The sequence below is a fragment of the Panthera leo genome, chromosome E2 (assembly GCF_018350215.1).
Source record: "Panthera leo isolate Ple1 chromosome E2, P.leo_Ple1_pat1.1, whole genome shotgun sequence".
In the NCBI taxonomy this organism is placed as follows: domain Eukaryota; kingdom Metazoa; phylum Chordata; class Mammalia; order Carnivora; family Felidae; genus Panthera; species Panthera leo.
The window spans coordinates 43,653,350-43,665,514 of NC_056693.1; the positions used below are offsets into that span (position 1 = coordinate 43,653,350).

General features: G+C 49.3%; 1 long non-coding RNA gene and 1 other non-coding gene across 2 annotated transcripts in view; one reads left to right on the forward strand and one right to left on the reverse strand.

Annotated features, from left to right (window-relative positions):
- The window catches only part of LOC122209013, a 62,984-nt gene extending 54,303 nt beyond the window's left edge, over window positions 1-8,681 (forward strand). Inside the window, exon 4 of the long non-coding RNA XR_006197402.1 lies at window positions 8,613-8,681. This is a non-coding gene — a long non-coding RNA (uncharacterized LOC122209013). The remainder of the gene's footprint in view (window positions 1-8,612) is intronic.
- Window positions 8,682-11,558: 2,877 nt separating this feature from the next.
- On the reverse strand, window positions 11,559-11,665 carry LOC122209255. Its single transcript, XR_006197527.1, has one exon. It is a non-coding gene; the product is annotated as a U6 spliceosomal RNA (small nuclear RNA).
- Window positions 11,666-12,165: the final 500 nt, after the last annotated feature.

A 12,165-nucleotide genomic window follows, 5' to 3' on the forward strand; every position in this document is an offset into this window, starting at 1 on the left:
CACTGTCAGCACAGAGCCCAATGCAGGGCTCAAACTCACAAACTGTGAAATCATGACCTGAGCCAAAATCAAGAGTCCTAGGCTTAACATCCTGAGCCACCCAGGTGCCCCTATCTCTCTCTCTCTCTCTCTCTCTCTCTCTCTCTCTCTCTCTCTCTCCCTTTTTAAGTTTATTTATTAATTTTTGAGAGACAGAGAGAAAAAGTTCAAGTGGGGGAGGCGCAGAGAGGGAGAGGGAGAGAGAATCCCAAACAGGCTCCACTTTGTGAGTGTGGAGCCGATGCGAGTCTCAAACCCATGAACCATGAGATCATGACCTGAGCTGAAGGCAGGCACTTAACTGAATAAGCCACCCAGGCACCCTGCCTAATTAATTGATCTGATAGGAATGTTGCCTGGGGGATCTGGAGTCCAGGACTCAGTTCACCTTTCTGTCCCCCTCCTGCTCTAATGGCTTCCTGGGCATCCCTCCCTATTTTCTGGGGCCTCAGTTTGTTCACCCTTCAAATAAAGGAGATGAACTTGAGAGTCGCTGGGGATTCTTCCCACTAAAGCCTACGAGATTTATTCAGGGATGCCCTCCCAGTGCCTGGTAAGGCAGCCTTGAATATAGATAGCACCAGGTATGCATTTGTCTGCTTGACGTTGAGCAAAGCCCACGCATGTTCTAGCAACACAATCTGCCCCAGGAGAAGTCTGAATTGGAAGTTTCATTTGCACATTGATGGTGACGTTTTACCTACAGCTAGGGCTGATTTGGCTCACAGGAAACCTTGACCTACGTGTTGGGGGGAAATGACAAGATAATTGATGTTCTTGTGTTTCTTGAGGTTAGCATCAGCCCCAGGAATGAGTGTGCCATCAAGAAATGAGATTTTCCCCAGGAAAGCCTTTTCCTTGAAGGGATGCAAAGGGTTGCCTCTTCTCCTGGAGCAGTTGGAATCTAGGTTTCAACCCCTCTTTGTCAGACCCACCCCAATATCCAGATTTCAAGTCAAGCCAATAGGAAATAACTGGGATCCCCCAAGATCTGGGGTTTATGAGTTCTTGAGGGCCTAAGTCCTAGGTTATCAACCTCCCCTGCAAACCCTAGTTTAGTACTGGACTCACAGAAGATATTCAATAATAGATATGCTTTACTTTGTCATTCCCAGCCATTCACTGTTTGGGGCCTCTGCATACATCCTGTTGAGTTGCCTGCAAAATGTTCAGTTGATAAGGAAGGCTGTTTTATTTTAGCTTTAACAAGGAGGGTAATGCCCAGGTTGGACAGAGCCCCCAGACTTTGGGATTTGGACCCCTCTCAGATTATTTGATTGTCTAGTTGGGTCCTGGAGGATGAGGGGCAGTTGCCCATGAAAAGACTAATTGGCTTAGGTAACTATCCTGGAAATGATTACTTTTGAGGCAAGGAATGAAATTAGTCCTAATACTGGATGACAGAGAGCCTTCTTTTCTCTCTGGGGCTGCTTGAGAGGCCTCTGGATTCTGAGACATGGAGATGGGGATTAATCATCCCGGTTTGCCTGGGACCATCCCAGTTTTAACAATGAAAGTCCTGCATCCCAGGAAATTCCTCAGTCCCAGGCCAGTGGGACAGTTGGTCACCCTACATGGAGATGTCTGGGTGGTTCCAGCATGGGGACCAAGTGCTCACATTGAGGCAGGAAAGAGCAGGGGAACAGATAATAGAGGTCCCAGCAGGCAGCTGCTGTTGGCTAGAAGGGTCGGTGGCAGCACTGACAGGTGATCATAGTGGAGGCCCTGGCAGTGGCCAAAGACAAGTCATTTCTGAGGCGAATGACTTTAGAAGAGCTGACATCCGGCAACGAGGCTTGTTAGGACAGATCTCTTGGCTCTAAGAAGAAGAAACCCGGGGCGCCTGGGTGGCTCAGTCTGTTGGGCATCTGACTTTGGCCCAGGTCATGATCTCATGGTTCGTGGGTTCGAGCTCCGCATCGAGCTCTGTGCTGACAGCTGAGCCTGGAGCCTGCTTTGAATTCTGTCTCTCCCTCTCTCTCTGCCCCTTCCCTACTCAAGCTCTGTTTCTCAAAAAACAAATAAACATTGAAAAAAAAGTTAAAAAAAAAAAAAAAGAAGAAGAAGAAACCCTTCCTGAAGGCAGAGTGGGGCCTTAGGAGTAGCCAGGGAGGCCAGCAATGCTCAGCTAAGTGGCCATCTCAGGGTCCCAGGCCACAGAGGCAACCTCATAGCCAAAAAGCTGACAGGAAAATCTCTAAGTCCCCAGGAAAATCTTAGATTTTCAGGCGGGGGGGGGGGGGTTGCTTGGATAGGGTGTAAAACCCAGCCAGATACTGGCAGGAGTTTATGCTCTGATATGAGGCATGAGAGAGAAATTTCACCCAGCTTTGTTCTGGGCTGGTACAGTGGGACGAATAATGGCCTTCCCCAGAACCTGTGAACGTTAGCTTATATGGCAAAGGGGATTTTGAAATGTATTTAAGTTAAGGACCTTGAGATGGGGAGATTATCCTGGGTTATCTGGGTGGGCCCTAAAAATAATCACAAGTATCTTTAGAAGAGGGAGGAAAGGTCAAAGAAGGAAGTTGGAAAGGTGATGTAATGACAGAAGCAGAGGTTGGAGTGATGTGCTTTGAAACCAAGGAAGGGGCCACAAGCCAAGGAATACAGGTGGCCATCAGAAGCCAAGAAAGCAAGGATTCTTCCCTCAGGCTCTAAAAGAACTAGCCCTGCCGACACCTTGACTTGAACCCAGTGAAACTGATTTTGGACTTCTGACTTCCAGACCCATAAGAGAATACATTTGTTTTGACCCCTAAGTTTGTGTTGATTTGTTATAGCAGCAATATGAAACTAATACTGTTGGTAAGTTGGGAGTCACCGCATGGCCATGTCCTGATTCTCACGTTCGTCTTTGCAGCACACCTCCTCACAGGGCCGAGAAAAGTGGGAGAGAACACGGAGATCCTTTTCAGTGTGACTGTCCTAAGGAACAGGCTGCCCAGAGTTTCAGACCCAGTACCTAGAACAGGACTTTAAACCTGGTAATACCCAAAAAACACTTGCAAAGTAAATGAATACCTTTCAGTCTGGTGATTGAATTGGAATAGCTCAGTAAGGAGAAGAAATGCCCTCGAGGCATGACCGACATGGACTCTCACTGAAAATCATGGGTCCCGACCCCAAGAGTGCCCCTCTTTAGACCCAAGGGCTTCAGGGAACCTCAGTGGAGTCAGCTGGGGAAGGGCCACCAGGTAGTTTCAACCAAAACTGCAAACATACTCAAAAATTTCTCAACCAAAGCACACTACAAAACATAAGCAGATTATGAAAAGTCCCCATTGCGTCTCATATATTACATAGTGCCATGTGACTTTTATTTGTGTGTTTTTATTTTTTTAAGTTTGTTACTTATTTTTTTAGTAATCTCTACACCCAGTGTGCGGCTGAAACTCCTGATCCCAAGATCAAGAGTCACATACTCTTCCGACTGAGCCAGGCAGGCACCCCTGTTTCTGGGAAAATGGGATCTGGCTTTAGGAAGCCACAGGATCCCATGTTGCTGCCCTAACACCTGACCTGGGGCATCTGTTAGCTCTTGACATTGAACACCCATCCACTCTGGAACTGGGCATAGAGATTAAAATGTTTTTCAAAAACTTGGAGGAAGAGACTATTTTGCTGAAGAAAAAAAAATTATTCTTCTTACTAAGAAGAGTTTTCAAAGAAACTGGACATTGTGTCCAAGGTACCAACTTCATAAAGAAAATTGGGGAGGCACCCTTTCCTTTAAGCCTTCGCAACTAAGATGGAAACATGAAGGTTGGAATGGTTTGTCACTAATCTATGTTTATAAAAGGAGTATCTAGAACACCCAGTAGCTGTGTGAGAGCACTGAGGGGCTCATTCCTGCTGTTGAGAGAGAGGTCTAAGGTGATGCAGAGGGGGCTCCTTCAACCTTTGGTGATGGAGTTCCCATTGTTTTTGTCCTGGCTTTGTTGTGACCCATATCCACCAAGCTACACACCCACAGGGCATGGACTAGCTGTGCCTTGTCCACTTGTGAGCTCTACAGTGACCATTCTTGGGCTTGGCTTAGGTAGATGTTCCATAAATGCTTCCAGAATTTCATTGAATTATCCCTGCAGCTCAGGTAGTGGATACTTACGTGACAGGCCACATAGTGCTGTTGGCTAAAACTCTTCCTTCTCCTGGCTGTCTCAGAAGCGAGGTCTTTGGAGGAGGGCATATGTCACTCTGGGTCCTAGACTGCAACCAGCCAGCACCGTTGATCCCAGGGCTGTCTCAGTCCATCGACTCACCCAGAGCCCCAGAGCCCCAGAGCCACGTGCAACAAGCAAATGGGAAGTTGGCTTTCCTTTTTCTTCCTGTCTTTGATCCTTTCCTTCCACTCTTAACTGGTGGAGCACCAGATGGGCCAGCCAGTGTTCTAGATGTTGGGACCACAGGGCAGGACCTTGTTTGGAAAGCTCTTTTTTTTTTTTTTTTTTTTTTTTTTAACATTTATTTATTTTTGGGACAGAGAGACAGAGCATGAACGGGGGAGGGGCAGAGAGAGAGGGAGACACAGAATCGGAAGCAGGCTCCAGGCTCTGAGCCATCGGCCCAGAGCCCGACGCAGGGCTCGAACTCACGGACCGCGAGATCGTGACCTGAGCTGAAGTCGGACGCTTAACCGACTGAGCCACCCAGGCGCCCCTGGAAAGCTCTTTATTGAAGTGCACAGAGAAAGAGATCGATTCTTTGCTTCTCAGAGAGATAAGCTGAGGGGACTTTATTACAAGTTACCCAGGGAAGTGGATGTTCACCATTGTGGGCCTTCTGGCATCCATTTCTTCTTCCCTTTGATGACATATTACACACTTTATTTGAATGTTCATCTTTCCCCCATGCCGCCTCTAGACTTCCCACCCTCCCCCAGCTACACAGGCAGGTCTCGATAGAGTGAAACCAATCAGCACGTCCCATCCACCTGGCCTCAGCAATTGGCCAATGGGTAGACACCAGACCCGATCTGGATCAACCGGACCGGAGGGACTTTTGATGGGTCCTTGGGAAGATGGTTTCTTGATCATGGGGAGAAAGACCCACAGACTCTTCTGTGTGGTCAGAGTGTGGACATGGGTTTGGAACAGCTTTGACTTCTTTACGGCCTTGAGTGTGGCTCAGCTAGGGATGAAGCCCATAGCCAGAGCTAGGCAGGCCTGAGGGAATCCCAGAGCAGTGGAGTCAGCACCCTGCCTGAACCTCGGCTGGCACCTCGGCCACCTCTGGACTCTGAGGTTATGTGAGCCAATCCACTCTCTTTATTGTGTGATTTAGTTTGGATTGGGTTGTCTGTGTCCTGCAGCTGAGAGCATACTCGCTGATCTCACCGAAGAGGAATTTCAGATCTGGTTTCTTGACCTTGAAAGGCAGTCTGGGTTTGGGGAAGGAGGGGCAGGCACTGGTTAGTGACCCATCCAAGGACCAACAGCCTTGTGTCCCCAGCTCAGGAGAAGTGGGAAGGAGACCTGAATATGGACAGAAAAGTCTAGGCAGGTGGGGTGAGGGGAGGGCTGGTGCCAGGGTCCCTCGCCCCCAGCCTTGGCTGGCAGCTCCTGCAGTTTAACTCCACCTGACTAGTAAATGCAGAGTGCAGTCCACCTAAAGAAATCAGAGCAGCTGCCACTTCAAAGCAGGAAAGATGTGTGTAGGTGGGTGGGGAGGAGGCGGATAATTATGCAGGGAAAATACTTTTCTTGATGTTCTTCTGGAAATGTGCATGGAGCACAGGGAGCAGCAGGAGAGACCACGGGAGAGGGAAAATGTATTAGTAGAGGATATGCATCTCCAAAGGGGCATAGGTTAGGATTTGCAGTCAGTCGCATGCTCATCTGACCACAGCACCCTTTTATCGCAAGCATCTGAGACTCCATGGGACACCACCAGATATGGGACTTCATCCACGAGTGACTGAAGGATTTGTTGGGAATGATTGAGTCCACCTGTGTATGTGTGTTTGTACAACACACTGGCTCTTCCTCATGACCAGGAGGCTGGGTGCCGTTTGCATTTCCTCACGCTCTGGAGAAGGAGAAGGGAACTCAGGCCTAGCAGGGGAGGAGGCTGCAACGTGCCAGGGAGAGCTAGGGCCTCTATGTGCCATCTCTCTGCCCCACTGGGGATCTGCCCACAGACTCCACGTACCGTGCATGCTTTGAGTGGCAGAGGGACACCACTGAAATTTCAGAAGCAGCTCTGAGTCTGTGAACGTTGGATGCCAACAATTATCCAGCTGTGAGTAAGCTGAACATTTCTTAGGGCCATTTTTGTGTAATTATAAATATTTGAGGATGTTAAGCTCCCAGGTTACATATTGAGGGTATTATTTGAGCAATGGCTGGCTGCCGAGCTGGAAATGCAAACACCCTTTCATTTCCCTCTCCTGGAGCACTTAGAATATTTTATGGGATTCAAAAGAAAAAAGTTTCAGTTGAGAAAAACAACAACAACTGGAAACAAAGTCTGTTGCTAATATTTCTAAACAGCTCTAAATCAAAAAAGAGGAATGCGACCATTTTACTTAATTGTGGTGGGTTTGTGATGCATTTTCTCTATGGGTTAGGAAAGCAATTACCATCAAACAACCCACTTGTGCCTCCATTGTGATAAATGTTCCCTCTAATGGGGTTGACATGCCAGGCAGAGGGCCTTTTAAAGCACTTAATGCTTCAGGAAGTGTTTGCACGTGTGGGGCTCCTTGGCGTGCACTGAGAGCTCATGACTGGCTCCCTCTAAGGATATATCGTGGTGCAGGGGGTTCTTAATAGGAGATAGGTCCTTTGAAGCAGCAGCTGAGGCCTGGGGCATGAACGACGCCTCTGTTGCCCTGTCTCTGTCCAGGGCCCCACGTGAGGCCTTGGGGCCTGTTCAGCCCTCGTACCCTTGGTCACCCTATCCTGTCCAGCCAACCTGAGAAGTCTTGTATCACCTCACCTGCCCCCATCTGCATTCCTCCCACCCTGGAAAACACGGGCCATCTCCCACCGACACATGCACAACCTCTCCTTCCATCTTCTGCCTGGAACCTGACCCCTCCTGCTAAGCTTCCCCATACCCCCTGAACATTGCCACTCATTCCCCAGACCCCCAGTACTCCCAGAGACCATGGCTTCTGTGCCCTTGAACAACCCCACCCAGCCTCTGAGGTTCCTGCATGCTGTTCCCCCCTTTCTCAGCCCTTGCTCTGGGCCCTGGTTTACCCTTTCTCACCTCAAAGAACTGCCTTCATCTTGGGTAACTTTAACATGGTGTGAACGGCCCATTGCACTGGCCAGGTCACAGACTTCCTTGATACCCTTCCACTTGCTTTCACAACCAGGCTGCCATGTCCAGACCTGATAATCTTAGCCATTAGGTGACACCTTGGCCACAGTGAGCGCCCTGTATCTCCCCTACCCTCTGCTCCTGCGGAGGCCTCTGGTCCCCAGCCCCAAGGATTTTGTGGCCTCATTTCTGGCTGGGACGCTGTGGCCATCCCTCTTACTCTGTCTAGGGCTCCTGAACCCCATCATCTCCATCCCTCAGGCCAGGAGCTGCCATCTAAGGCCCCTGCTTGGGCATGGAGCTGCTGCTTGGCGACCCTACTAGCCAGCCCCGGAGGGAATCCTGACCGTGCAGCCTCCCACGCCCCTACCCTCCCTGCCTTCTGTCCCCAGTTCCTAAGGTCACAGCGAAACGGCCGTGAAAACGTGTTAATAGTAAAATAACCAAGACGCCCCCCCTGCCCCCCCCCCGCCCCCGCCTCAGATGCAGGCAACAGGCAGGGGGCATCTTCTGAGACACTAGGGCAAACATCCCCGCCTGCTTGCTTCCCAAGGGCGCGGGGCGGGGGCGGGGCGGGAAGGTGGAGAAACAATGTAACATTGGTTTGAAAACTCGAGGTCCCCACACAAAGGTGGGACAAAAGTGGGATCGATCCTGAAGGCTGTAGTCCCCAGACGACGCTCCAGCCGCCAGCGCCAGGCCCCTCTCCAGCTCACCATACTTGGATGGGGCAGCGAGAAAAGGATTCGGGACAATGGCGACAAATCCAGGGGGACCCAGATCGCGGCTCTGGTCGCCGTTCCCTGCCCACTCACGGGTTGCCTCATCCCCACAGCGCGGGCCCCGGGCGCCCCCTGGAGGCTGTGCGGACTGCAGGCGTTCAGCCCAGACCCAGGAGGGTGCTCCCATCAGCTAGAAAAATAGCCCCCATAAAAGTGGACAAAGGACAGGAACAGAAACATTTGGAATGAAACACAAATGCCCAATAAAACGTTAACCTGACGTTTACATAGGCAGGATCTGTTGCAAGCCATTACATACATCGATTCCTTTAAATCTCTCAATAACACTAGTAGGAAGACAGAGTACTCCCATTCTATGAATGAGTAAACTGAGGCGCAAAACTTGCTCAAGCCCACACATAAAGTGACAAGGCTAGGAATCTGCCCCAGCGGCCTGACACCAGAGTCTATGGCCTTACTCACTGCATTAGACTGATTGTCAATATATGAAAAATGTACATTCTGGCTAAAAAACAAAGTGTAAATTAAAACAATCCATTCAATAAATTTATTCTACAGGTATTTGCTGCATGCCTACTGTGAGCCAGGTCCTATTCTGTGTGCAGAGGAATGGATACCAAAACACACAAAACATTAAACTTACATTCCAATGTAAATAAATAAATAAACATGAAACTATATTCTGTGGCAAGTGGGATAAGTGCTTGGGGGAAAATAGCAGGGTAAGGGGGAAAAGAAGGGATATTTAAATCAGATGATCAGATCCTTCTCTTTGAGACGGTGACACTTGAGCAGAGACCTAAAGAAAGTGGGGGAGGGAGGCTCGTGGTTATCTGTGGGGAGAGCATTTTAGGGAGAGCAAGGTCCCTGAAGCCACTGCTGAAGGCACTGTCTGTATAGTCCACAGGAGTTGGTGGGGTCCTGTCCAGCTGCTGTGATCCATTGCCTGTGCCCAGGACTGTGCTAGACATTTGGGGAGGAAGACTTGCATGTTAACCATTCAGTGGGGATGATGCTCGTCTTTGCTCCTAGTATTCACTCACCTCCCTGCCACTGGCCCAGTGTGACACTTATCCCCCATGGGTCTCAGCAGAAGGTGGGATGGATCTGGGGAAGTGAAAGGGAAAGCCCCCACTAATATTTGGGGGTGGGGATAACTGACCCAGGTTCCAGGTCTCTGGGCTGGGACACAGCAAAATTTAGCCCTGTTAAATGCGGTGAGAGAAGTTTCATTACCGGGGGAACCATCTAACTCTTAGCCCAGACTCTGAGAGGCCTGAGGGAATCTGGATGAGTGCATCTGCAGCTTCCAGTGGTCCCAGCAGGATCCAGATGCTCTCGCTTCTGTGTTCCCTTCACGGGTCTCTGTGGTCTTCCTCACTAGATCTTAGAGGCACCTGGGATTTTGAGTGAAATGTCCCCTTAGTGAGCTTCCTGTCTGGCCCCAGGATAGGAGGGCCAGGCCATGACTGTAGTCTGCAGGGTCTCCTTTCCTCCAGAGACAGAAACCCAAGAGTAAGGTCAGAGGGAGAGCAGGTAGCCCCAGAGGAGGTGAACCCAATTCTTTCTCAGTGCCTGCCACCTCCTCCTTGCTGTGGCCAAAAGGCCATGATTTTCCCTACTGGTTTGGTCTCATTTCATCCCTTTGAGATAGGATGAATCACTCTCTAAAAACTGCTTATGTTTTATATGGTGAACTGCCCTGTGGTTCAGTGTTGAAAACTTCTGTTGATTCTTGTGTCCACCTGGGTTCTTTTGAGTCCTGCTTGGATGACCTTAGGAAGGGGTGAGCTTGTTTTCAAGATGAGCACAAACTGGGGCAGAACCTGGAAGAGAAGGAGCTTAGCATAAGGGCTGCCCGGGGAGGGCCGGCTGGTATCTCCATCTCTCTCCCAGGGTCACAGAGTCTCTCTCTGAGCTTGCTCTCTTCTCTTCTCCACCAGCAGCACCTTCGTCCCCCATTTACTTAAAGTTTCCTTTCCCTGGCTCCTAGCTTCTTTTTCCTGAGCTGCTTTCTCATATCTGACCACGTCACTGATCTGAACATCTCCTTGACCTCTCTCTTTTCTCCTTTCAGCATCTGTATCAGAAACTGGCCACCTCAGCCCTGGAGTTCTTCATTTGTGTCCCCAAGCCAGCTCATCTATTTTATGCCAGGGCACATCATGTATCTCTGGATAGTCCCATCCGGGTTCAACCACTGGGGCCAAAAAGGTAGGGCACCAAGGTAGCCAGCTGTCCCTTCTGCCAGTGGCCAGGGTGATGCAGACACCACTATTAGACTGTCTGCTACGGTCCCAGATTCATTTTTTTTTATTGTTTACTCATGCTCGTGTTTCAGTTTTTGGCCTTTGTTATTGTTGTCTTGAGGTCTTTTCAGGGTCCTTAAAAATTCCTCAGGCGCCCAGCCTGGTTTATTGCAGTGGCTCCTACCCCCAGATGCCTGGCATGGGGAGGATCATTCATAAACAGGAAGTCACTTCTTCTTCCCACTTAAGTCTTACCTGTCATCAAAAAAGGGAGGGGAGACCATACTTAATAAACACCACCCATTAGATTAGATTGACGGTCCCCAAATATTGCATTTCTTCCAGAAACAGTATCTCTTGCCCTCACAGAAGAGCATGTGGTCAAGAGGAAATTGAATAAAGTCCTTTAATCAGCCACAGTAGTATTTGAATCATTTAATTTAGGATCTGACAACCACAAATTACTTTATTTTCCAGACCAATTTTAGCCGACCAGGAGAGCTGGCCCAGTCCCGACTCATGCTTAATAAAGCACTCCCTTGCCTGAACATGGAAAGTTTGGGGAAGCAATTTTTCTGGGGCTTTTCAAACATAATCAAAAATAATCTCCCATGCTGTGTGTGCCTGACATGAGTCCTTGGCTATACTCCCTATGCATAGCTTTGTGGCTATAGAGTGAACCCTCCAGCTGAGAGAGGCAGGGACATGAAGCAGGGAGCTGTCACCTCTGCAGCCTGTGCTTTTTATTCCTGGCTCCAAATTCTCATGGCTAGGAAAACAAGTCAAATCAAATTAGATGCCAGACACAAGCTGCTTATTGCAGCTCACCCTCGGCTGCCTCAGACTTTTCAACACCTGCTGAAGCTGCTTCACTGGGAAAAAAACGAAAGAGGAGCTTCTGATTCAAATAACACCAGTGGGACACCCCAGCTGTGTCCTCTTCCAGAGTCCCGTTAAATCACCGGTGAAGTCCCAGTGGCGGGCAAAGCACAAGATTTCTCCTTCAGAACCAGTCTAGATGTCTGTGTGTCTGAGCCCCTGGCGCCTCCTCTGGCCACCAGGCAGATGCAGCTGGGCTGAGAAAAACCCACGGGACTTCATTCTAGCCCTGCTGCAAGCTACAGCCGTGTCTGTTCAAGGCCCTTGCTTTTAGGCCAGTCTGCTCATTTTTCTCCGTTGATTCCAAGGAAACAAAGTGGCCAGAAGGAGGCTGGTGGGACTAGGCAGGATGCATGGCGTTCTTTTTTTTTTTTTTTTAAATATGGAATGCTTCACGAATTTGCGTGTCATCCTTGCGCAGGGGCCATGCTAATCTTCTCTGTATCGTTCCAATTTTAGTATATGTGCTGCCGAAGCGAGCACAGGATGCATGGCGTTCTTGGGGGCATGTTGCATTCCTGGAGGTATAGTACTGATGAGTAAGTGGTATTAAGGAAGGAAGAATCTGGGGTGCTTGAGTGGCTCAGTCAGTTAAGCACCCGACTTCAGCTCGGGTCATGATCTCACCATTCACGAGTTCAAACCCCGCGTCAGGCCCTGTGCTGACAGCTCAGAGCCTGGAGCCTGCTCCAGATTCTGTGTCTCCCTCTCTCTCGGCCCCTCCCCTGCTTGCACTCTGTCTCTCAATCTCACAAATAAATAAACATTAAAAATTTTAAAAAAGAAAGAAAAAGGAAGGAAGAATCTGATGTGGGCCAGTGCATGCAGGGGAATTGTAAATTTTAATGAAATACGTTTTTTAAGAATTTCTGTCTCAGTCAAAGATGTGTTGATGTGAAAATAAAACCATCAACAGCCAAGGTTACAAGGGTGGAGCAGGTGCCCGCAGGCACCAGGAAATCCTGGGATGGAGCCAAATGGGA